This window comes from Phacochoerus africanus, chromosome 13, assembly GCF_016906955.1.
Source record: "Phacochoerus africanus isolate WHEZ1 chromosome 13, ROS_Pafr_v1, whole genome shotgun sequence".
NCBI lineage: Eukaryota > Metazoa > Chordata > Mammalia > Artiodactyla > Suidae > Phacochoerus > Phacochoerus africanus.
This window is the reverse complement of record NC_062556.1, coordinates 55,207,649-55,230,679: the sequence shown is the minus strand read 5'-3', so window position 1 is coordinate 55,230,679 and position 23,031 is coordinate 55,207,649. Positions and strand designations below refer to the sequence as shown.

General features: G+C 33.3%; 1 pseudogene; it reads right to left on the bottom strand.

Annotated features, from left to right (window-relative positions):
* Window positions 1-19,703: 19,703 nt before the first annotated feature.
* On the bottom strand, window positions 19,704-20,195 carry LOC125113255 (AP-3 complex subunit sigma-1-like; annotated as a pseudogene).
* Between the last annotated feature and the right edge of the window lie 2,836 nt (window positions 20,196-23,031).

Below are 23,031 nucleotides of genomic sequence, written 5' to 3'. Positions count from 1 at the left end.
TAAACTCCTCAGGCATTGTCTCTTCTGCTTTGTTTTGTTTGCTTTGGTCATTTATGTATTATGAGCCTGAATAATGGTGCTCTCCTATTTCTTTTCCCTCTGACCATTGTCTATAACCTGATTTTTTTTTGCCTATGTAGTTTATTGATTTTATTTTTTTGTCTTTTAAGACCACGCCTGCGGCATATGGAGCTTCCAGGCTAGGGGTCGAACTGGAGCTACAGCTGCTGGCCTACACCACAGCCACAGTAACATGGGATCAGAGCAGTGTTTGTGACCTACACCACAGCTCAAGGCAATGCTGGATCCTTAACCCACTGAGTGAGGCCAGGGATCGAACCTCATAGATCCTAGTCAGATTCATTTCTACTGAGCCACGATGAGAAATCCTAGCCTAAGTTATTTATATTGTGTCCTTCAGCTATATTGATTTCCCTCTAGAATCTGAATCTGATTTTTGTGTTCTTGATGATTAGAAACTGATACTTTCCTTTGATAACTTATTTTTGAACAAAAATGACACATAATTAGAAAAGAATACATAAGGTGAAATTTTGTCTTTTAAGAACTTTATTTGTTTCACTTGATTATAGTTTATGACATGCTTAATTCTGATGCTGTCAATGATCCTTACAGTGAATATAGACCTCACATCTTCTTGCCAGTTTTACAGTCCAGAAATGTCTTGCTCAAGGACCTGGGAGACATCCTGTGAATTATGACATCAAAGGAGGTTGTTTCCCAGCCTCTCTAAGAGGGTAGGAGTCTAACTTCAATATGTTAGCAAACAGAGGTGACCTAATCATGTTGGCTGGACTGTTCTCCCCACTAATGTCCCTTAGTACCTTCCTATTAAGTTGTCTCAGCACTTGAAAACCCTTCCAACCTCTTGTTTCAGTGGCGTTGAATTCAATCTTTTTCCCCAATTATCTTGCCAACCTAACTTTGTCTCTTGCACCTTTTCTTTGACAGTTGTGGTGCTGTACCTTGGATAGGATGGGATTCATCATTGGACCCCAGGCCTCTCATCCAGGACCTGTCATATACGACTTTAAAGCCTCTGTCTTCACTCTGACTGATCAAGGAACCGTTGACTTTTGATTCAGTGCTTTGGACATCCAACCGTTGAAGCATGGTAAGGAAATGGCTTTAATGTTTCTACTGGGAATGAACTCATTTGGTTGAACTTTTGTTGTTGTTGTTTTTGCTATTTGTCACATGCTGAGATCTTGTTTGGCCTTTGGCCTGGCTTTTTGGTATTTGTCATGTCCTGAGATCTTGTTTGACTTTTGGTCTAGTGCTTTGGTATTGGTTATGTGCTAAGATCTTGCTTGACCGTTGGTCTGGTTGTATGTTTTTGGTTGTGTGCTGAGATCGTATTTGACCTTTTGTCTGGTATGTATATATTTATCATGTGCTAAAATCTGGTTTGAACTTTGGTTTTTTACTTTGGTGCCTCTCTCTCACTCTTACGGTACTCCTTGAAAGACTCCTGCTTGGTAAAGGCTATTATGATGGGCTTAGAGAAATAAGTCCTTATATAAATATTCCTGAAATTCCAGATAGTAGCTTGAACTTCTGAATCTTAACAATACAAAAGAAGTAGTCTTATAGAAATTAACCCAAGTGTATTAATATTCAAAATTAGGTAAAACTTTGTTTAATAGTGTTGGTTTAATAAATGTTATGTCTAGGGAGTTCCTGTTATGGTGCAGCATGTTAAGGATGTTTTTTTCTGTGAGGATGCAGTTTTGATCCTTGGCCTTGTTCGGTGGGTTAAGGATCTGTCATTGCTGCAAGGTGTGGCATAGGTTAAAGATGCAACTCGGGTTTGGTGTTGCCATGGCTGTGGTATAGGTACTAATGCAGTTCTGATTAGCTCTCTAGCCCAGGAAATTCCATATACCATAGGTGCAGCCATAAAAAGGAAAAAAAAATTACGTCTTCTGAATTATCAGCATCAAGTGTAATTTTAAAAAGCACACATTTTGGAGTTCTTGTTGTGGCACAGTGGTTAACGAATCTGCCTAGGAACCATGAGGTACCGGGTTCGATCCTGGCCTTGCTCAGTGGGTTAAGGATCCAGTGTTGCTGTGAGCTGTGGTGTAGGTCGCAGAAGTGGCTCGGATCCTGTGTTGCTGTAGCTCTGGCTTAGGCCGGCAGCTACAGCTCTGATTGGACCCCTAGCTTGGGAACCTCCATATGCCATGGGAAGCAGCCCTTAGAAAAGGCAAAAAGACCAAAAAAATTAATAAATAAATAAAAATAAAAAGCATACATTTTTATTCTACTTGGATTTACTGACCAAATACACTGATATTATATCCACTAGATATTTAAGATTAAAAATTTATAAATTTAGTCAAATTTAGTCATTATCCTTGATAAACTTTATTTAAACCATAATTATGTGTCCTATCTCTGCTTGAAAACAATTTACAAAGTATTTTTAGTAACAGGTGACATTATACTTTTTCTAAATTAAGTGATGTCCATGAAATATCTAGATCACTTCTAAGATAATCTACTAAAACTTTTATTGTTAAGCATAAGTCTAAGTTTATATACTTTTGTCTTATTTTTGATACAGATACGGAAAAGCTAAATACATTTGGTCTGTTAGTAAGTATATTCTTGTTGCCATTTGAGAAATTATAAAGAAACTTCGTAAGAAAGTTTATGCCTATAAAAAATTGTGAGCTAGTATACTCATAAACGTGGCTACTACAAAATGCTGATAGAAGACTGTTCACAGTGATCTATTTTCTTGTTTTCTTTGTAAGATATAACCTACGAGCGGTAAAAAGTATGATTAACATGCCTACATGAAACTCTTAGAAATAATTAGGACAGAGAGAAACAATTTTGTATGCAAAGTATATTAGTGCAGGATGTGCTTTTGTTAAAGAAAAGTATGCAAGTCTTGTAGAGCGTGTCTTTGTTAAGAAAAAGAGTAATTTTACCCTAAATTAAAGTGGCTGGTTGTTCTTGAATGAGAAGTATACATAGGACTAAACCTGAGTGGATAAAGGATAGTCATAGGTTTGCAGAAATGGAGTCTAACTTTGCAAGTTCAAAGCTACTTCAGATTGGGTTAAATTCTTTTCTTGTTATTAATGACTTTTAAGTATGAACAATGTGCTGATGCAAAACTGGAGTTTTGTTTTCTCTGTGTTAAAATGACAAATTTTTCTCAGCTAATTTTTCGCTCTTAAGATTGTAAACAGTTTTCTTTTTCTTCAGAGAATTTTCATGGAAGATAAGATTCTATGTCTTATAAGAATAACTTCCTCTGTTTTATGTTGACTTGAACATGTATTTGATTATTTAAATGAACCAAATCTTCTTATATTTAAGAGAGCTAAAGTTGTTGTTTCATTCATGTTACTACTCATATTAGCTTTTAACTTTTGTTGTTGTTTTATAAAATGATTTATTTTTTTCCATTATAGCTGGTTTACACGACCTGTCAATTTTCTACTGTACAGCATGGTTACCCAGTTACACATTTATGTATACATTCTTTTTTTTTATCTCATTATCATGCTCCATTATAAGTGACTAGATATGGTCCCCTGTGCTACACAGCAGGATCTCATTGCTAATCCATTCCAAAGGCAATATTCAGCATCTATTAACCCCAAGCTTCCAATCCATCCCACCCCCTGCCACCTTGGCAACCACAAATCTATTCTCCAAGTTTTTCTTTTTCTATGGAAAGATTCATTTGTGCTATATATTAATTTCCATATATGTGATACCATAAATTTTATTGAAGTATAGTTGATTTACAATGTTGTGTTAATTTCTGCTGTACTGCTGACTCAGTTATACATGTGCATATTTTTTCAAATTTTCCATTATAGGTTATCACAGGATATTGAATATGTTTCCCTGTACTATACAGTAGGACCTTGTTGTTTATCCATCCTATATAATAATTGGCCTCTGCTAATCCAAACTCCCAATCCTTCCCTCCCCCTGCCATCCTCCCCCTTGGCAAACACAATTCAGTTCTCTATATCTGTGAGTCTGTTTTTGTTTCATAGATATGTTGATTTATGTTGTGTTTTAGATTCCACATATAAGTGATAGCATATGATGTTTATCTTTCTGTGACTGACTTTGCTTAGTATGATAATCTCTAGGTCAATCCATGTTGCTGCCAGTGGCATTATTTCATTCTTTTTAATGGCTGAGTACTACACACACACAGACCCCACATCTTTACCCATTCATCTGTTACTCTATTATAGGACATTTAGGTTGTTTTCATGTCTTGGGGCTATTGTAAATAGTGCTGCTGTGAATGTAGTGGTTCATGTATCTTTTGAATTATAGTTTGGCTGGATATATGCCCAGGAATAGGATTTCTAGATCATATAGCAACTTCGTTTTTAGTTTTCTGAGGAACCGCCATACTGTTTTCAGTAGTGGCTACACCAGTTTGCATTCCCACCAACAGTGGAAGAGGGTCTCCTTTCTCCACACCATCTCTAGCATTTGTTATTTATAAACTCTTAATGATGGCTCTTCTGACTGGTAAGTGGTGGTACCTCCCTATAATCTTGACTTAAATTTCTCTAATAACTAGCAATGATGAACATCTTTTAATATGTCTCATGTTTACATTTAAATTCCTCTGACACTTTGGTTAAATAGTCAGCTAGTTATTGTTTTAGTGACCCATAATCCTTTTAGTCAAGTATCCAAATATTCTGACATTTTTGATAACTTCTCATACTTCTCAAAATAGAATTCTAAATAAAGTTTTATTGATCTGAAACTGACTTTGGAATTACCCAGAGGGTTCCTGGAAATTGACAAGAGTTTTCCTTTTACTTGGTAAAATGAGAGTTATTAAAAATAATTAGGCTTATTTGATATGTTGTTTCATTAAAAGCATTGTCAAATAGAAGAGATGCTTCACCTTCCCTAGGTTACTTTTATGGGTAAAGTATTATTAACATAAATATTTCAGAAAATTTAAAGCACCTAGAAATTTGTCACTGTCTGTTTTGTTCAAGATATATTCCAGTTCTGTTTTGTTGATATTAGACAACAATAGTATAACATTGTTAGATGTAATTTCCAAATTGTTCAGTGGAAAACTTTGAACAGTTCTATCACCCCAGCTTCTGTGGGAGGTAGGAGATCAGCCTTATAAATGCCAGTTAGCAAACATGAATGGCCTGATCACATTGGTCGACCTCCTCCATCTCGTCCTAGTACTTTTCCACTAGCTCACTCCAGAGCTTAAAACCCTCCTGCCTTTAGTGTCAGAGAGTTGAGTTCAGTCCATCTCCCACAGAGAGAGTTCAATAGTCTTTAATAAAATCTTGCTTATGTATTTAACTTTGGTACAATTGGTTATTGACAAAACCTTGACACATATACAGCATAGTTAATAGACACTGCATTTCCTGCCTCTTTGCTAGATGCTTTACAGACATTATCTAACTTAATGATCATACCCACCTTTAAGAGATGTACTCTATTCTTTTGGAAATTGAGGAAGCTGAGTCTAGATTCATTAACTAAATCATCCTAAGTCATTCAGTTATTCATCCAAACTTTTCTTGATGGAAAGGATCCTATACACATTTTTGTATTCACAGTTCAGTGATCTCTTTCTTAAAAGAATACCTCCCAGATTGTGTGAAGGCATCAAAGAAAATGACTCTGGCCTCACATAGCTGATACATGTTAAATTCAGAATTTGAACCTGGGAATGGCTGATTTCAATGCCCGTATGCTTCTTTCCTTACAGTTATTTTTCAGTGTTGTTTTAGACCCCCAACTGTTCAATAGAACCAGCTAAGAAGCAGCTCTGCAGAACTATGGGCAGTGGGAGAAGCAGAGTTCTGGGACTTGCACTACAATTAACTATCAGACCAACCCCACTTCTGTCCCTCTCTGTAGCTATGTCTCTGTCATATGCATTAAACTTTTTTTGAAGAAATGACTCTGTGGCCAAAATGGTTTGAAAACAGTGACAATGCCAAACTGTCAGGATCCTTTTTGTCAAATACCTGATGATGTAAAGTAGTAACTGTGGGTAGTTAATTACACAAAATTTATTCAATATATTTTGAGCTAAAAAGGCCTAAGAAATTATCTAGCCTAACGTCTTCCTTTTAAAGATGGGAGAAATGAGTCACAGAAAAGAAAGTAATTTACCTAGGGTCAAAGATTGGTTCAGCATAGAATTGCAATTATTAAATTCTCACTGTGCACTATTTTAAATATACTTTAAGAAATCACCTAATGTAACTTGTCATTGAATTGACAGTACTGATGTTTTAGAGGTCATTATTCACTGTATACCACTTGATTCTTTTTTATAAGTTAGCACAAAAAATATTTAACTTCAATCAGAGTAAAATAGTACTGAACAGCCTTTTTTTTGTTTTGTTTTTCTGTTAAATAATATCAAATGTGTTCATGATTGAATTTTCTACTTTGGTCAGCTTCTGGAACTATCACTAACCAACTTGCTGTTATAGACTCAATGTTTGTGTCTCACCTCAAATTTATTTGTTGAAGCCCTAATCTCTAATGTGAAGGTTTTTGGAGGTGAAGCCTTTGTGTGGTAATTAGGGTGAGGTTAAATCATGAGGGTAAGTCTCCCATGATGAAATGAATGCCATTATAAGAAGAGACATGAGGGTTTTCTCTCTCCATGTGCTCACACCAAGGAAAGGCTATGTGTATAAACAGGTAGAAAATCGTTGATTACAAGCCAGGAAAGAATTTTTACCATGAACTGCATTTATTGGCACCTTGTACTCTTCAGCTTCCAGAACTGAGAGAAATGTCTGTTGTTTAAGCCACACAGTCTGATACTTTGTTATAGCAACCTGAGCTAAGACACTTAAAATAGATACATATAAAGGATACAGAATTGCAGGTTTTGTATCCCCTATGCCTCCTTTATTTCCTCTTATTTTTATTATTTGGTATTTTTCAACTGCTTTTAATTTCTTCATCTTGTATTTTTAGCCTAACCTACATTTTGGTAAGCAGTTCATCTGATCTGAAGCGAGACATTAAGGTAGGGACTGTGTCTCAGGAAGATTTGTGTGTAATTATATCCCTATCTCACTAATAGGCAAGTATTTCTCTAGTTTCTAACACAATGTCTTGTACGTTATAGACCTCCAGCAAATATTGAATGAATGCATACAGGAACAAAGGCAAGGTATGAAATCCATGTGAATGCCTATGTTCTAACAAGTATGATAAAAATCAGCATTGAATCTTCTGATTCTCTGATTTATAAAGAAAAAAAGGAAATTTAATTCAGTTCTTATAGAGCTTCAGTCTGCCTATGGTATACCTTGTACATACTATCATACTTGATAATCTTGTGTGGTCAGGCTATAAACCTTAATTTAAAGATGAAGAAACTGAGACTCGGGGTGGGAGGCAAGACCAAGTTTATATGACTGGCAAGTTGAAGAGTCAGAATTTGAATCTTTAAATTCCATTCCCTTTTCACTATCATGAAGTACTATGTTTCATAAGGTGTTAAGTTTTGTAGTAAAGTTATGGAAAAAGTGCTACAATATCATAAAGCAGAGAGGGATGACCTTTGTAAGTCACATGATGTAGCAGTTAATTTGCATATTGAAATTTGGATAGAATTTGAAGCATAAGTAGGGGTGGAGATAGAAATAAATATATTGGGCATATTAACCTTGTCTGAGAAGAGATTGCTTTATGGCTATAAAACTGGCTATAGTTAAAGCAAATGAAGGATTCTGGCCATATCACTTTTAAGCTAAACACTTAACTGGGTTTTGTGAATTTTCTTCATAATTGTGGAGATTAATGATCTGGGCTGTAAATGCTCAATTTGAAATTCGGACCTACCACTTACTCATTTGAATGAGCTTCTTACTTTCCATGTACCTTAGTTTTCTTCTCTGAAGGTGAAACTATTGCTAGTTTCTGTTTATCACATGATTGACGTGCTAAAGCATAAAATCCTTGAGAATTCCATAGGACTATGCCTTGTGAGTATAAAGTACTATTTCTTCTGTTATCAGTTACTTTGAAAATATATTTTCTATTTTATAAACAGGTGCATTTATAAAGGCCTTTTCTTCCAAAGAAGCCGTAAGCAGTTGTGTTTAAATTTCTTTATTCTTTGACATGTGTCGTATCTGATTGGTTTGAAATTGATTTCTCTGTTTATTTCAGCATTGAGCTTACCACTCAAGTAGTCCTCAGTCATAGGATCTGTTAAATTCTGTCTAACAAGCCTCCCACTATCAATTAAGTAATGTACTTTTGCTAATATTCCCTATTTCTATTCAATCTCCTTTTTGGTCTCTGATGAGGATGCAATAAAAGATCAAGGAGCCATCATAAGACTGTATCTCTAGTCCCCAGGGGAAATTTTACAGCTCAAAGGCTTAAACATTATCAAAGACGTCGGAGATAAAAACCAGGACTGGTATATACTAAAATATACTTTTGAACTGTTCATGCAAAAAAAAAAAAAAAATCTAGGACATGGAGTTCCTATTGTGGCTCAGGGTTAACAAACCTGACTAGTATCCATGAGGCATGTTCTATCCCTGGTCTCACTCAGTGGATTAAGGATCTGGTGTTGCTGTGAGCTGTGGTATAGGTAACAGACAAGGCTCAGATCCGGCTTTGCCCTGGCTGTGGTGGAGACCGGCAGGTGTAGCTCAAATTCGATTCCTAGCCTGGGAACCTCCATATGCTGCAAGTGTGGCCCTGAAAGGAAAAAAATATCTAGACCAGTTTGCAGAATCAGAGCAGTGCTGATTTTCTTTAAAGTTAGTCACACACTACCTGTTAAATATATGTAAGATATTTTAATTTTCAATCCCTTTTCTAGAAAATAACACTTATAATAGACCCAAATATTACATAAAATTTGTGTATATATTCTCCACACTCTTACTTTCTTCTAAATAATTCCTTAATTGAAAACAAATTTTACAATGCCTACTTAGTATGTAGAAAGTGAGACATTATTCTAGGTGCAAGGTTATAAATCATAAAAAATCACTCAGACCTTCAAATTAATTATAATCACACAAAAGAGAATGTTAAAAGGACTAATGAGTAAGATACCTTGTGGCAAGCACAAGGCTATGGGAATACAAAGAAGAGAATACATATCAAATTGAAAACAAAGCAAACATTTTATATAAACATAAATCTTGGTTAGATTGAGTCTAATTGTGTTAACATATGTAAATGCAAATTGTACCCTAAGAGAGGCAATTAGTTAATTCCACCCATCTGCCCAGTTGACTTTCAATACATGTTTCACCAAATCTAAAGTATTTTACCAGACCATCTTTTTCATTCTCCTCTAATGACTAGCAATCTCTTTTTCTATGCCAAGAGTGAATCTTTCAACAATCTAATCAGAGGTGATTTCCCTTGCAGCAGGGACTAATAGTCTTAACACATGCTCTTGAAAAGTCAGATTGTCTTGTTTCTTTTTGGTTTTTAAATAGATAATGGCATATCAGACAGAGGGTACAGCCTTTGTAAAGGCAAATGGTTGTGATACATAAGTGTATATGAAATTTGATTAGATTCGAGTGGGTGAATAAGGTAGAATGATGTATGAAAATACGAACTTCTAGTTGATAAAAGGCCTTATTTGGAAATGAAAGAGCCTGAAATTTCCCCTACAATTTAGTAATTTTAAGGAAAAAGGGGCACATATTTTTTCATATATGCATGTATATACATGCCTGTGTGCATAATGATATTGTAGTCAAAATAACTGAAAATTTTCCAACACAGTCAAGAGCAGAATAAGCAGTACAACCTTAGCCTCTAAATATATCAATGCAACAATTACCAAAGGACCTACAAATTAAAAATTTCTCTTTGCTGCTATCTTATACCCAAATTATAATTGTGTCCCTAATAGTTTCAATAATGATTTTTTATTATTTTTTTAAACTCAAGACCCAATAAGGTGGCCACATTACGTTTAGTCTTTTTGCAAGTTAAATCTCTTGATTGGAACAGTGTTCCTTTTCATTGTTTTTGCTTTCTACTATTTAGAATTTCCTGTGTTTTATATTTATATTTTTCATTTCTAGTGTCATTTAAATGGTTCCTCTAACGTCTCAATTTCATGTTAATAGAACTTAATTCTAAAGTCTTGGCAAGTTCAGATCCTAATTTTTGAAGAATAATTTGGAATTAGTTTAGTAATAAGTACACTTGAATTTATTTGTATATAATGTCAATTCATCATTTATATAATAGTAACTGAACAAAAGTGAAACAATTGTTTATAAACCACCTTTTGGAACAATGACATGTTGTGTCTTTACTTTGGCTGTGTTTTATTTCTGTTCTTTGGTAAGCTGATTGGTTTTCAGCCAATCAGGGATAATAGTCTGCCCTAAAGCAGATTTGACATAGTTATTAGGGAAAACAATTTCAATTATCTGTTGGGTATTTCTTAAGCTTCTGATTTCAGCTGTAAAAGGTGCATGTTCTGTTTAACTCTGGGTAATGGCAACTGCTATCCATCTGTTAGCATCTTTGCTAGTTAAACAAGGGTAGCAACATTTCCATCATAATAATTCCTATCTTTCTTTTTGTTCAAACCCCATTCTGAGAGGAGCTAAATTGACTATGAAGGCTACTGTTTCTTTTTGACATGCCATCTGCTGGATGACATCTCAAAATTATCACTGGAAATTTATGTTTAAGCAACTGTACCAGACAGCAGAGAAAAGCAAGAATATTTGCACAGTTGAAAACAACTTTGGTAACATTTGGAAACCTCCCTTGTAGCAAGTTTTTGTATTTATCTTCAGTTGGCCTAAACACACCTCAATGAATTAATCCCATAGATTAGTTTGCTGAATTTGGGTAACCAGCAAGCCTTATTTGCTAATTGAATACTTGGTTAATCTACTCTTCCTGAAGTATTTACCCAGTTTTTTTTTTTAATTGTACAAACTCATTTGTTAACCATGGAAAGCACAAGTGTTTCATTTGATAATTGAAGAGTAATCAAATAATTTTGGATCACATATTTTAGTCTAGAATAAAAGGTCTTATGTAAAGTAGTGAATCCCAATGGCAACATACTACATTAAGCTCTTAATAACATATGAACCAGTAAGAAATTTATTTGAATTCCTGAAAAGAAATATGACCATGTAATAGATATGCCATATGAGATAAACATGTTAAGGCTGGCTGATGACACACAAATATATAGTCTCAGGGACTATAATGAAGTATAATAAGACAAAATAAAGATGGGTCCAAATTATTTCTGGATTTGTTACCCTAATTATAGAAGACAAATTAACATCCTTGGTGGAGTTAAACTGAAATTTTGTTAAAAAATTTTTAGTTATAGCTTTTATTATTATCCTTACTCTCTACTCCTCCCCTGAGCTCCCTTGAGGTTCTGTAAAAATTGCTTCTTGTAGTTAATTATGGATGTCTACATTCACCTAATGACAATCAGAGGAGTCTGGGACACAGTCAACATTTGGAAAGTATGGCAGTTACTGCAATTCCTCGAGATAGGTGAACTGGAAATACAAAAATGTTTAAGGGGATAAAGAGTTGATAGAAGAGGAGAACAAGGATAGTGGTAATTTTTATAGTCTAGTGTTTAGAAACAAGGCAAGATAAATGATATAGGACAGATAAAGGAAGTTAAAAGGAGACAACCTGGAAAGCACACCTACTTTATAACAGTAAGCTAAAGCTCTTGGGAGGAAGCTGCCTAGTACTATGCATTAAGTTCTTGGTCCATAAATTTTTGTAATAGCTGTCTGGTTCTGGAAATTGGTTGCTTTGGGAAGTAGTTTGTAAATTTCAGGGTTAAGTCTTTCATTTATGAATGTCCCAAGTTCTAAATTTGTTAGTATATTTACCCGAGGTAGCATGAATCATTGGGCGCGGTTCTGGAGTATAAAAACAGGACAGTTACAGTTACTAAAATTACTCCCTTTTAGGGCAGGTCTAAAATTTGCCTTCATACTGCCATTTTTCTTTTTCAATATAATTCAATTGTCTAGCTGTGTAACATAAAGTTCTATCTGGTGACTGTTGGAAATGTTTCTTTCATATATGTATATTGCTATGTAAAACTTTAGTTTTAAGATCAGATGTTACATAGGGACAATGGAGGAGTCAATCTAAGCCTCATGAGACATGTTATGATATTGTATAATTAAAATTTATAGTACGTAGCTGTAATATCTTTAAAGAAAGGGATACACCTTTAGGTCAAGATTAAATCCTATCATAAATTTGGATGTTTTGATTTAAAAACATATTAGTTTAATCTTTTGAAAACTTTGGGATAATGGGGCATCAAAATTTATATTTTATAATAAACCTCATATAATTTATTAGTTATTAAATTGTGAAGTAAGTTTCTCTCACACTAGAATGTATTGAAAGTATTTAACAAAGAGAAAAAACAAAGCTGATAAGTAATTTTGCAAGTTCCAAATAAGAAACAGCACTTGCCTAACCAGGAAATATGTATACTATTACTAAAATATATTAATCACTTCACAATTAACATAACTGATTAAAACCCATTTATAAATTCAAATGATCCTTAGGTTATTGTTCTGTATTTTGCCCTACTTTATAGTTTTCCTGAGTTCTAATTACAAATAAGGCAAATTTTGTCATATTTTGAATTTCTTAGGTAAAATTTCTCCATCAGTAATTTTGTAAAGTTTGGATTAACTTGATTAACTTAATATCGGAGTTGCTTTATTGTAACACAAGATCTCAGAATCTTTATTTCAATGGACTCCAATTAGCCACTTGGGACACACTAAAGTCCATAGAAGTTTATGAAATAAGATTGTGTGAAAATAGATAGCTTAGCTCTTTTATAGAGGCAGAAGGTTGTATTTGAATAAGTCCTCTGGATTCATAAAAATCAGGTTGAGTAATGGCCTATAAAATCTCAATAGTGGTGAAATCTGTAAGGGCTGTTTGTTTTACATAGTAGTCATATTGAGATTTATCTCTACCTTTTCAATTATGGTTTAATTTTAATAAAGTGTATTGAATGACAAATACTTGTTTAGAAACATTTTTCATGTATAATATTCCTTAAACTTTAAAGTGCATATAAATCAACTGTATTAAAAATTCAAATTCCTAAACCACACTGCCAGAGAATCTGATGAGATAATTCTGAGGTGGCACCTGAAAATGTACATTTTAACAAACATTTTTCAAGTCTAAATTGAAATTTATGATACTCAGCTTTCTGGGTTGTCAGATTATAGTGAATGGATTGTACAATTTCATTCACTTGAAAATTTTTACTAGGTAACTTTATTTTTCAAGGGCTGAGTAACTTTCTATTCTGAAACCATTTCTAAAATATCTCAGTAGAAACACAATAATGGAAAGATTAAGAGCCTGGAATCTAGAGCTAGTTTCAACTATGAGTATAGTTTCAACTATGGTTTGATGTTTTACAAGGTTCTTTTCTTCCTGTATATAGTGCTTGACCTGAAATGGATATACAAGTTATTCTAGATCAATGGATTTGTCCTTAGGGTGGTAGGGACTATTTTTATATTTTTTATGTATCTGACTACAAATATTAAATAAAGAATAGAGAGATGAAGAAAACATGATAAATTAAACTAAATGCTAAGGACTGCAGATAAATGTACCAAAAGTGTTAAATTCATTTTGTAAAATAATTCTGGTCACAAAGCAGAAATAAATTTCTCAGTGTAAATTTCAAAATTGCAAACAAAGAGAGTAGATATTCTTATCATAAAGAAATTAATCTTAAATCAGATTTTTAAAATGTAACTAGAAAAGAAATCTCTATACATTCAGAAATTGATATACATACACATACACACCCAAAAACCTCACTAGTACAAGAATCTAAAATTTAAATACTTTGAACATATTTAGTAAAATGCAACTTATAAAATGTTTGTATTACAGATGAAGCTGCATTAATAGACATGTTTGTATACATATATACATGTTTGTATATATCTCCATAAATCCATAATAAAAAATTTAAAAGTCTGAATTATCAAAGCATCCATCTAAAGAAATCTGAAGAAGAACAGAAAATTAAATGCAATGGAAATATCTAATAAATTTTTAAAAAATAAATATTGAAACTCTATGCGATAGACAACATTAACAATTAGTTCTCTCAATAGAGTAATAAAGTTTACATATCCCTTGTAAGACTTATTAAGGAAAAATTAGAGAAGGCATGATTTTTCCAAATTTAAGAATAAAAAGCAAGATCTCTCTAGATTCTATAGATGTTAAAAAGCTCATATAAAATATTATAGAATATTCCACAAAATGTTAAAGTTTAGATAAAACTGGACAGTTTGTAGAAAAGCAGAATGAAACACAGTTGCAAAAATTCTAACAAAAATATTAGCAAATTCAATCCAGCAATATATATTTCATCCAACTGAATTCATAATTGGTTTAATATTTGAAATTTTAAACAGTTGATTAATCATATAAGTATTTCAGTAAATTCCAAAACAAATCATGAATTCCCCATATGAATATCTTATCTAGAAAAATTCTTTTAGCAAATTTGTAAAATAATAGAAACTTTCAAGTGAGTTTGGAAAGAAGACAAACAATGCCAAAACCTTGTTTTCCTTCTGTAAGATTGAAGGTCCTTATAAGTGCCCCCCCCCAAAAAAAGTAAAAATAAACTCCACGGTTGTAAAAATTCAGGTAAAAATAACTATTAATCACAGCTGATCTGATTTGTGTAAGTTGAAATTACAAAATAAAGGCAAAATATTAGACTAAATTTTTAGCAAGCGTTTAGCAAGCAAGAAACTGTTAGTAGTTTCTTTATTAATATAGTTGTGTGCATTGTACATACTGGCAGCAAGCAAATAGAGAATAAAATGTAAAAAATATATAATTTATGGTACCATTAGAAAAAATCACATATATAGATATTCATTCTCTTAAAATATTTAGTCTTTAACACAGAAAACTATAAAGCATTATTAATAGTTATTAAATATTGATATAAACAGAATATATTATGTTTCTGGAGTTAAAACTTTATACTGAAAAAGTCATTTTTTTTTTCCAGTTGATGTCTAGATGCAATGAAGTCTTTCTCAAAATCATAAATGGTTTAAGGGTTGGTATGGTTGTTGGTATGGAGGCTTACTCTAAAATGTATGTAAAAGTTCTAGGAAGAAAATTAGCCAAGATAATCTTGAAGCAAAGGAGAAAGGGGACTGAGAAAGGGAGGAGGAGGAGAGGAAGGATAGAAAAACCTAGAAGGATTTAAATTACCTTTTTTAAAGTTTTTAATGTAGCAACTGTACTGAATACAAGGCAATGTTGATGCAAGAATAAAAATTAAGCCAGTGAAACAGAATATAGTGTTTAAAGATTGATTCACATATACAGGGACAGTGGAATTATGAAGATGGCATATAGAAGGTTGAAGAATGACCTTTTCAATAATGGTGTTACTTCAGTTGCATATCTTTGTGAATCCAAATGAATTCCTAGTGAATTCAAATGAATTCTTATTCCTACTTTACATTTTACACACATCAGTTCTAGTTATATTGAGGATCATAATACAAAAGTAAAATAATAAAAATTCTAAAAAGTAATGAGTGGCCTTGAGGTAAGAATCTATTTCTTAAGCTGAATATGTGATGTACTAATTCTAAAGGAAAGTTTGAGAAATTGAACGGCACCAAACTTACAAGTGTCTGTGTTCATAAAGAGTTTCTATTGAATGTTAGAAGTATTTGCAATTTATATAATAAAGGATTTTTTCTAGATTATACAAATAACAGGTAAAACCTGTTCCTAATTTTTAAAACAAAAGAAAATTTTTACAAGTGCATTTCACCGGTAATATCCAAAATGTCAAGAAACATAAAAGTGCTGTTTAATTTCATGTCATAAGAAAAATGCAAATTGTAACCACGATTAGGTACTATTATACACTTACTGATTATTGAAATTAGAAACTGACAATATAATGATGTAGAGAAATGAGAATTCTCTTACACTGATGATCGAAGCATTACATACTATAGTCACTTTGGAAAACTATTTGGCAGGATCTACTAAAACGAAGTACACTCATTTTCTGTAACCCAGGAATTTCATTCCTAAGATAATATATTACACCAAACAAATGTGGTTGACTATATGTATAAGCATGGGTCCATAGCATTCATGTCATTATTCCTAAAAGCAAACAACTGAAAATTCCCTAAACATTATCAGCAGTAAAATAGATGAGTAAATGCGTGAAGGCATCATACAATGGGAAAAATGCCAGCCAATGAAAATGAACTGTGTTTACTTACATAACAATGTAAATCACATACCTCTATACAGTGACATCACGCCAAACCACCCCACTCCCACCATCTACTGATGAGTGCTCAAGTCTAAATTTAGCCAAAGAAAGGGAGGTTGTCTGAGGAAATGGCCCAGGAAGCAGATCCTTGGACTTCCTCAAGTGCATTTCTATTCCACTCCAGCAGCTCTGAAATACCTATTGATATCTAAGTATGTGCCCCATCCCCTTCCATCCATAGCCTGATTATGGTATCTGCAGACTCTACTGGAACACTGAGACTCTAGTGTGATAAAAATATACATATTAAACTAGAGGTATTGTCCCTGTCCTCAGCCCCACTGACCTCACCACCCACTACACATGACTTTCTAAGTCACTTTACTTCTCTAAATCCAAGTTTTCTTTCTGTAAAATGCAATTGAAAAAGCTATATGTTAGGTGGGTAGGATATAGTTTATCTGTCACAGGCTGGGGTAGGAGAGGGCATGAGGGGCTCCTAAGGTAGCAATTACAGTGAGTTTCTTGGTCTGGATGCTGGTTACATAGACTATTTCACTTACGATTTGTCTGTTTTTGGTTCATACATTATACTTCAAATAAAAACTTTGTGCAGAAGACATATTTGTTTTACCACTCTAAAAATGTATATTGTGATTGTAAATCCTACAAAAATATATTGAGTGAATATGAAAATTATATGCAGGGTATAATCATTTAATTCATTCACACAAACACTACTTAAATATCTATAAATTTTCAAGCACTATGTTAGGTATCCACACTGTAGACATAATCCCTGTTCTCAGAAATTTTGGAGTATAGCCGAAGTGCAAAAATAAACCAACACAAAGGAACTGCAATGAAAAGACTACTGCAGTAGGGAATAAGGTCTGTGAGTTTACATATATTTCAATGAGATAAAGTCCAAGTAAAGTGAATCTAATATTCCTATTTTTCATGCTTGTTGTCTTTTGAAAGGAGGGTAGGGTTTCGTGAATGGCAAAGGTCAGTATACGGGCTTCCAAAGTACCAGTGATTTTTCTCTTTATGGACCTGTGTGGTGGTTACATGCATTTCACTTTTTCTTTTGAGTTATCAATGTTTAGTTGTTGTTTTCCACATATACAGTTTAGTATATAAGTTTTCGTAGGTGTTCATTTGAGAACCACTCAAAAGAAAATCACAGAAATGTTGAAACAGTGGTTTTTTCAAAACTGCTTATTTGGGAGGACAAAAAGAGTCAATTCCCTAATCAGTCACACTTCAATGGAAGTTGCTTTTTTATCACCAATACATGATCTTATTCTGTGCTTTTACTTTTAATTTTGTGAGGTAAAAACAATTCCATAGCTAGGAAATTTTTCCAAGAAATGTATAATGCATTCCAGGTCCCATCTTAAGAGATGAAATTTCAAAAGATACTCTATTTCACAGATGCGACAGAAAAATATATCTATAAACGTTTTCTTTTTTTCCCCGCATGGAAATCACTGTCTCTAAGCCAACAACGAGTCCATAAAATTAAGTAATCTAAACATGTGTATATTCTTGTAATATATATTACATATGAAGCAAAATAAAATAGCTTCAGATATCTTTAATTTACAATACCATAAGTTATAGATAGTAAAGAGAAATGGCTGGATTATATTTTCATCATAAGATTGAGAGGATTTGCTGATAGCTTGTATGTGGGGAAAAAGAAGGAAAATACACTACATCTTTGAGCAACTGGGTGAATGAAATTGTCATGCTCCGAAACAGATCTGATTGTAGCATATATCGACATTTAAGTATATATAGTAAAGAATTTTGATAGCATATTTTAAGTTCGAGAAGACCATTAACATAAAAAAATAATGGAGACTTTGAGTTAACAAAAAAGAGGTCATAGCAAGAAATGTACCTTTTAGTATATTTGAGGTGACCTGGGTTGAGGGAGGAGGTTGTGTCAAGATGCAGAGGAAGGTCGGACTCTTCCCTCCACCCAACCTAGCTGGGAGGAGGTTGGTATAATATTTATATTCTGTGCATTCTATGACCACAGTAATACCTGTATTTTAGGGTTTTTGTAAAGATTGACTTAAGAAAGCCAAGGTATGTCAAGATTAGATTTAAAACTGGAGGTTCAGATTTAAGTGCTTGACAAACACGAATTAGTCTGTTAACGATGTGACGATATGTTTCAGTACCTCCAAAAGTACCTTCCCACATCTCCCCTCAGCAAAACCACCACTACCACCAAAAAAAAAAAAAAAACCTAAGGAAAGAAAAATAAGAAACAATTAAAACATTTTTTAGTTATTAAATTTTCTGAAATGTCACCTCTAAAATTGTAATCACCCAGGACAGCTGGCTAAAGAGTGTTTCCAGAGCAACACTCTGAGGAAATGGAAAGCAGACTTGGTACTTGTGTTAGCAGAGGAAGAAGTAAAGACATAAACATTAGAGCCCATCATGGGAAGACTGTTTTACCTACAAGGATTTAATCACTGGGAGCTTGTATAAATGTAAGTTAAAACATGAAAACATTTCTATATTCTTAGTCACTCAAATTGTATAGTATGTGGGAAAATACTGTCCAATGTTAGACAAATTATTGTAATGACTATTAACTTAGGCACCTAAAAAATGGAATTCTTTATATTGAAGGTGGAAAGAGTAAGGGGGTGGCAGGTATTTATTAAACTCTGTGTAATGAATATCTTAAAAGTTTAGTAATTGGGTAAAAAATTATCATTTATAAATAAAAAGGTATTTAACATATTTCTAATGTTTTCACTTAAAAACAATGTCTGTACATTGAATATTATTATTATTATTTTGCTTTAGAAGTCCAGTTACCTTGGGAGTTTATTTAAACTAAGAGGAAAAGGCCATAATGTTTTCATGCAATATATACTTGGTTCTTTAAATAACAGAATTGTTATTTATTGTGACAAATAACAGAAGGAATTAAGGAATGCTGCCCTTGTGATCCATACAAAACACCAACATTTTGGGTTGTACACAATTTAAAACAATGTCTCAAAACACTTTTCGAAATACTATAGTAGCCAATACCTAGAGGCATGCCTTAGGTGGCCATAGGAATGCATTTTAGAAAAGAAAGAAAAGAATCATACTTGGAACTATGGAATTTCTTCAAAATCACTGAGCAAGAAAAGCAATGTTGAACTTCCATACAGATTTTATGTAACTTCTGTACAGTACTTTGACTTAAATCCAAGAGCAAAAAAGTTAAGACTCTCCTCCTCTATTTTTGGTAAACAACTGCATGGTAAACTTAGATGGCTCTTCCCCCTGGATTTTACCTGGGAGTGGCCTTTTAAATTTTTTATTTAAAAAAGGGCAGATTTGGCACTTTTATACTGTTGTCACCAATGTTAGTATTTATTGGGATCTCAGGAAGATTCATGTTCTTTACAGCTGATACAGCATGGGCTGGAGCCCCTGCTAAGTCAGCCTCAGATTTCTCCAGTTTACTTTGTGCATCAATTTGTGTAACAATCTCATTCATGTTGGTCTCCAGTACCACTCCTTGCGTCATCATTTCTGCAAGAATATTGTGAACCTTATCATGGAAAATTAAATCCAGTTCACAGATATTTTCAAAACACTTGTCTAAAGTTTCCACAAATACTTGAATTAGATCTAAAATGCCAAGTTCACTTTCTGAAGAATCGATACAGAAGATGAAATATAATGTTGCATAATGTCTATAAATCAGTTTGTTGTCAGGTCCTCCAATTAATAATCCTCATTCTAGGAAATTACATACCTTCTCATCTCTCTTTGAGACAAAATGGAATGTCTCAGTATTGATCATAATAAACTTCTGCAAATAGATTAAGAAAAAAAGAGAACAATTATGATTCATAGGAAGAGGTTATAATATCAATATTCACAGGAAATGGAAGAAGTTGATCCTAACATTTGTGAATGACTTGGAGGAGAGGATTCAAGATTTCAGTGAAGGAAGTAACCGCAGTTGTAGAAATAGCAAGAGAACCGTAAGTGGGAGTAGAGTCTGAAGATGTGACTGAATTGCTGCAATCTCATGATAAAACTTCAGTGAATGAGAAGTTGCTTCTTAGGGATGAACAAAGAAGTTTTTTGAGATGTAACCTACTCCTGGTGAAGATACTATAAAGGTGGTTGTCATGACAACAAAGGATTTAGAATAATACATAAACTTAATTGCTAAAGCAGTTGCAAGGTTTGGGAGGACTGTCTTGAATTTTGAAACAAGTTCTGTGGCTGAAATGCTATCAAGCAGAACACATGCTACAGAGAAATCATTTATAAAAGGAAGAGTCCATCGATGTGGTAAACTTCATCATTGTCTTATTCCAAGAAATTATCATAGTAACTCCAACCTTCAGCAACCACCACCCTGATCAGTCAGAAGCCATTGAGGTAAGACCTTCCACTAGCAAAAAGAGTTTGACTCACGGAAGGCTCAGATGATGGTTAGCATTTTTTAGCAATAAAGAATTTTTCAGTTAAGAGTGAAAATATACAACGAGTCATCAGGGAGACATTCCATTTCTACATTGAATATTATTATAGAAATTATTCATAATTTTAGTATTTGATTTTAAAAACAATTTATAATGTTTATCTGTAATAATTGTTTTTACCTTACCCCTTCGTGTTTTACTTTTCTACCATCCAAGAATATTACGACACAATCCACTCATATAACCAGCTGCTGTGCTGTGCAGTGAAATATTTGAAGGATAGCTTCATGCCAGATGGAAAGCACAGGTAACAGTGCCAAACAATGTATAAAAAAAGCATATTTCTACTTTGATATTCTAGTGGAGTCTATTAATATTTTTATGAACTCAGAGTTAGGAAAAAACTCAGTATATGATTTCGGGAACTGGGTTGCTCAGGAAAAAATAAAAGTAAAAACATCAGGAAAGGGAATGTCACATAGCAGAGCAGATTGTAACGTGCAAAATAAGGGAAACACAAGGGCAGAAGCTTGGAATAAAATTTCAATAGAGATAAAAAAAATTGGACAGTGTCCTCCTAAGGCAGGATAGTAAAGTACAAAAGTCCATATATGATAGTGAAAATGCGTTGTGATACTCAGAGTAATGAAAATTTAACAACTGATAGTGTGGCTTGATCTCTCATTTGCTAAAATCAGGATTTTATACATGTTGGCTTTTTACTTTCGATGTTTCTCATGAGAAAAAGGAAAATACAGAATATAAGAACCCTAATTCTGTAGGTAATTCTGACAGCTGCTGAAATGAAAGTGACAAGAACCATTAAACACAGTAGCCATTCTTAGGATAGAGTGTATATTGTGATGTTGTTGGCAAAATGTGGATGATCTTGGTTGGAAGTCTAAACAGACTTGAGAGCAGAAAGTAATTTCTGTAAGTGAAAGTTCAAGAAGTACGCAGAGGAAATGGGACATTAGCAGACAGATGATGTTTAGAGAGTAATGCTATATGCAATGGGTACACTTTTGGAAGGGGAACAGGTAATGATTTTCAGAAATGTAGGTAACTCCATAATAGGTGATCCTTTGTTGTCCAGAGTCAGTCTTCTATTTTCTGGAGGGTCTTAATGGAGAGGGTTTTAGGTACTTGAATTTATATCAGAGGAGATGCTGATGTCTGGTTTGCTTTTCAATTTTAAAATCCTTCCAAATCTTCTCAGATACTTTCGTCTTGTTTGGGCAAGTGTTATAAAGAAAATCCCTTTACCTATTAATTGTTTTTAGTTGAAGTATAGTTAATTTACAATGTTGTGTTAGTTTAAGGGGTACAGCATAGTGTTTTTTATTATATTACAGTATAGATTATTATAAGATATGGAATATGATTCCTTGTGCTATACCATTGTGTATCTAATTTATGTAAACTAGTTTGTATCTGATAACCCATACGTCTAATTGGTCCATCCTCACCCCCTCTCCCTTTTGGTGACCATAAGTTTATTTTCTATGTTCAAAAGTCTGTTTCTGTACATGGATTCATTTGTATTATTTTTTAGATTTCACATGTAAGTTACACTATATAGTATTTGTCTTACTCTGACATATTTCACTAAGCATGTTATTCTCTAGATCCATCCATGCTGCTGCAAATGGTAATATTTCTTTCATTCTTTTTATGGCTGAGTAATATTCCATTGTGTATATGTACCACATCTTCTTAAGCTAATTGTCTGTTAATAGGCATGGGTTTTTTTCCATGTCTTAGCCTTTGTAAATAGTGTTGCAATGAACATTGGGGTGCAGCATGTATCTTTTCAAATTAGAGGTCTGATTTTTTTCCAGATACATACCTAAGATTTGGGATTACTGAATAATATGGTAGCTCTATTTTTAGCTTTTTAAGGCACCTCCATACTGTTTCCCATAGTGCCATTTCATACTAATTTAATGGTAATGATTATATCTCTTAATAACATCAGTAAAAAAACCCTGTTCACCATTATACTATATACAGCTATATTCTGAGAAGTAATCCAAAATATATAAACTTTGGGGATGTCTGCAAATCTTCCAAATTAGTTTGTAGAAGAAGAATTCAAAATTTATTGTAATAATTCTAGAAGATTTGGATATAACATAAATGATAGAATTACTAAAATATTGACTAAAGTCTTGTGGATTCTATTACAGTAAGCTCTGAGTA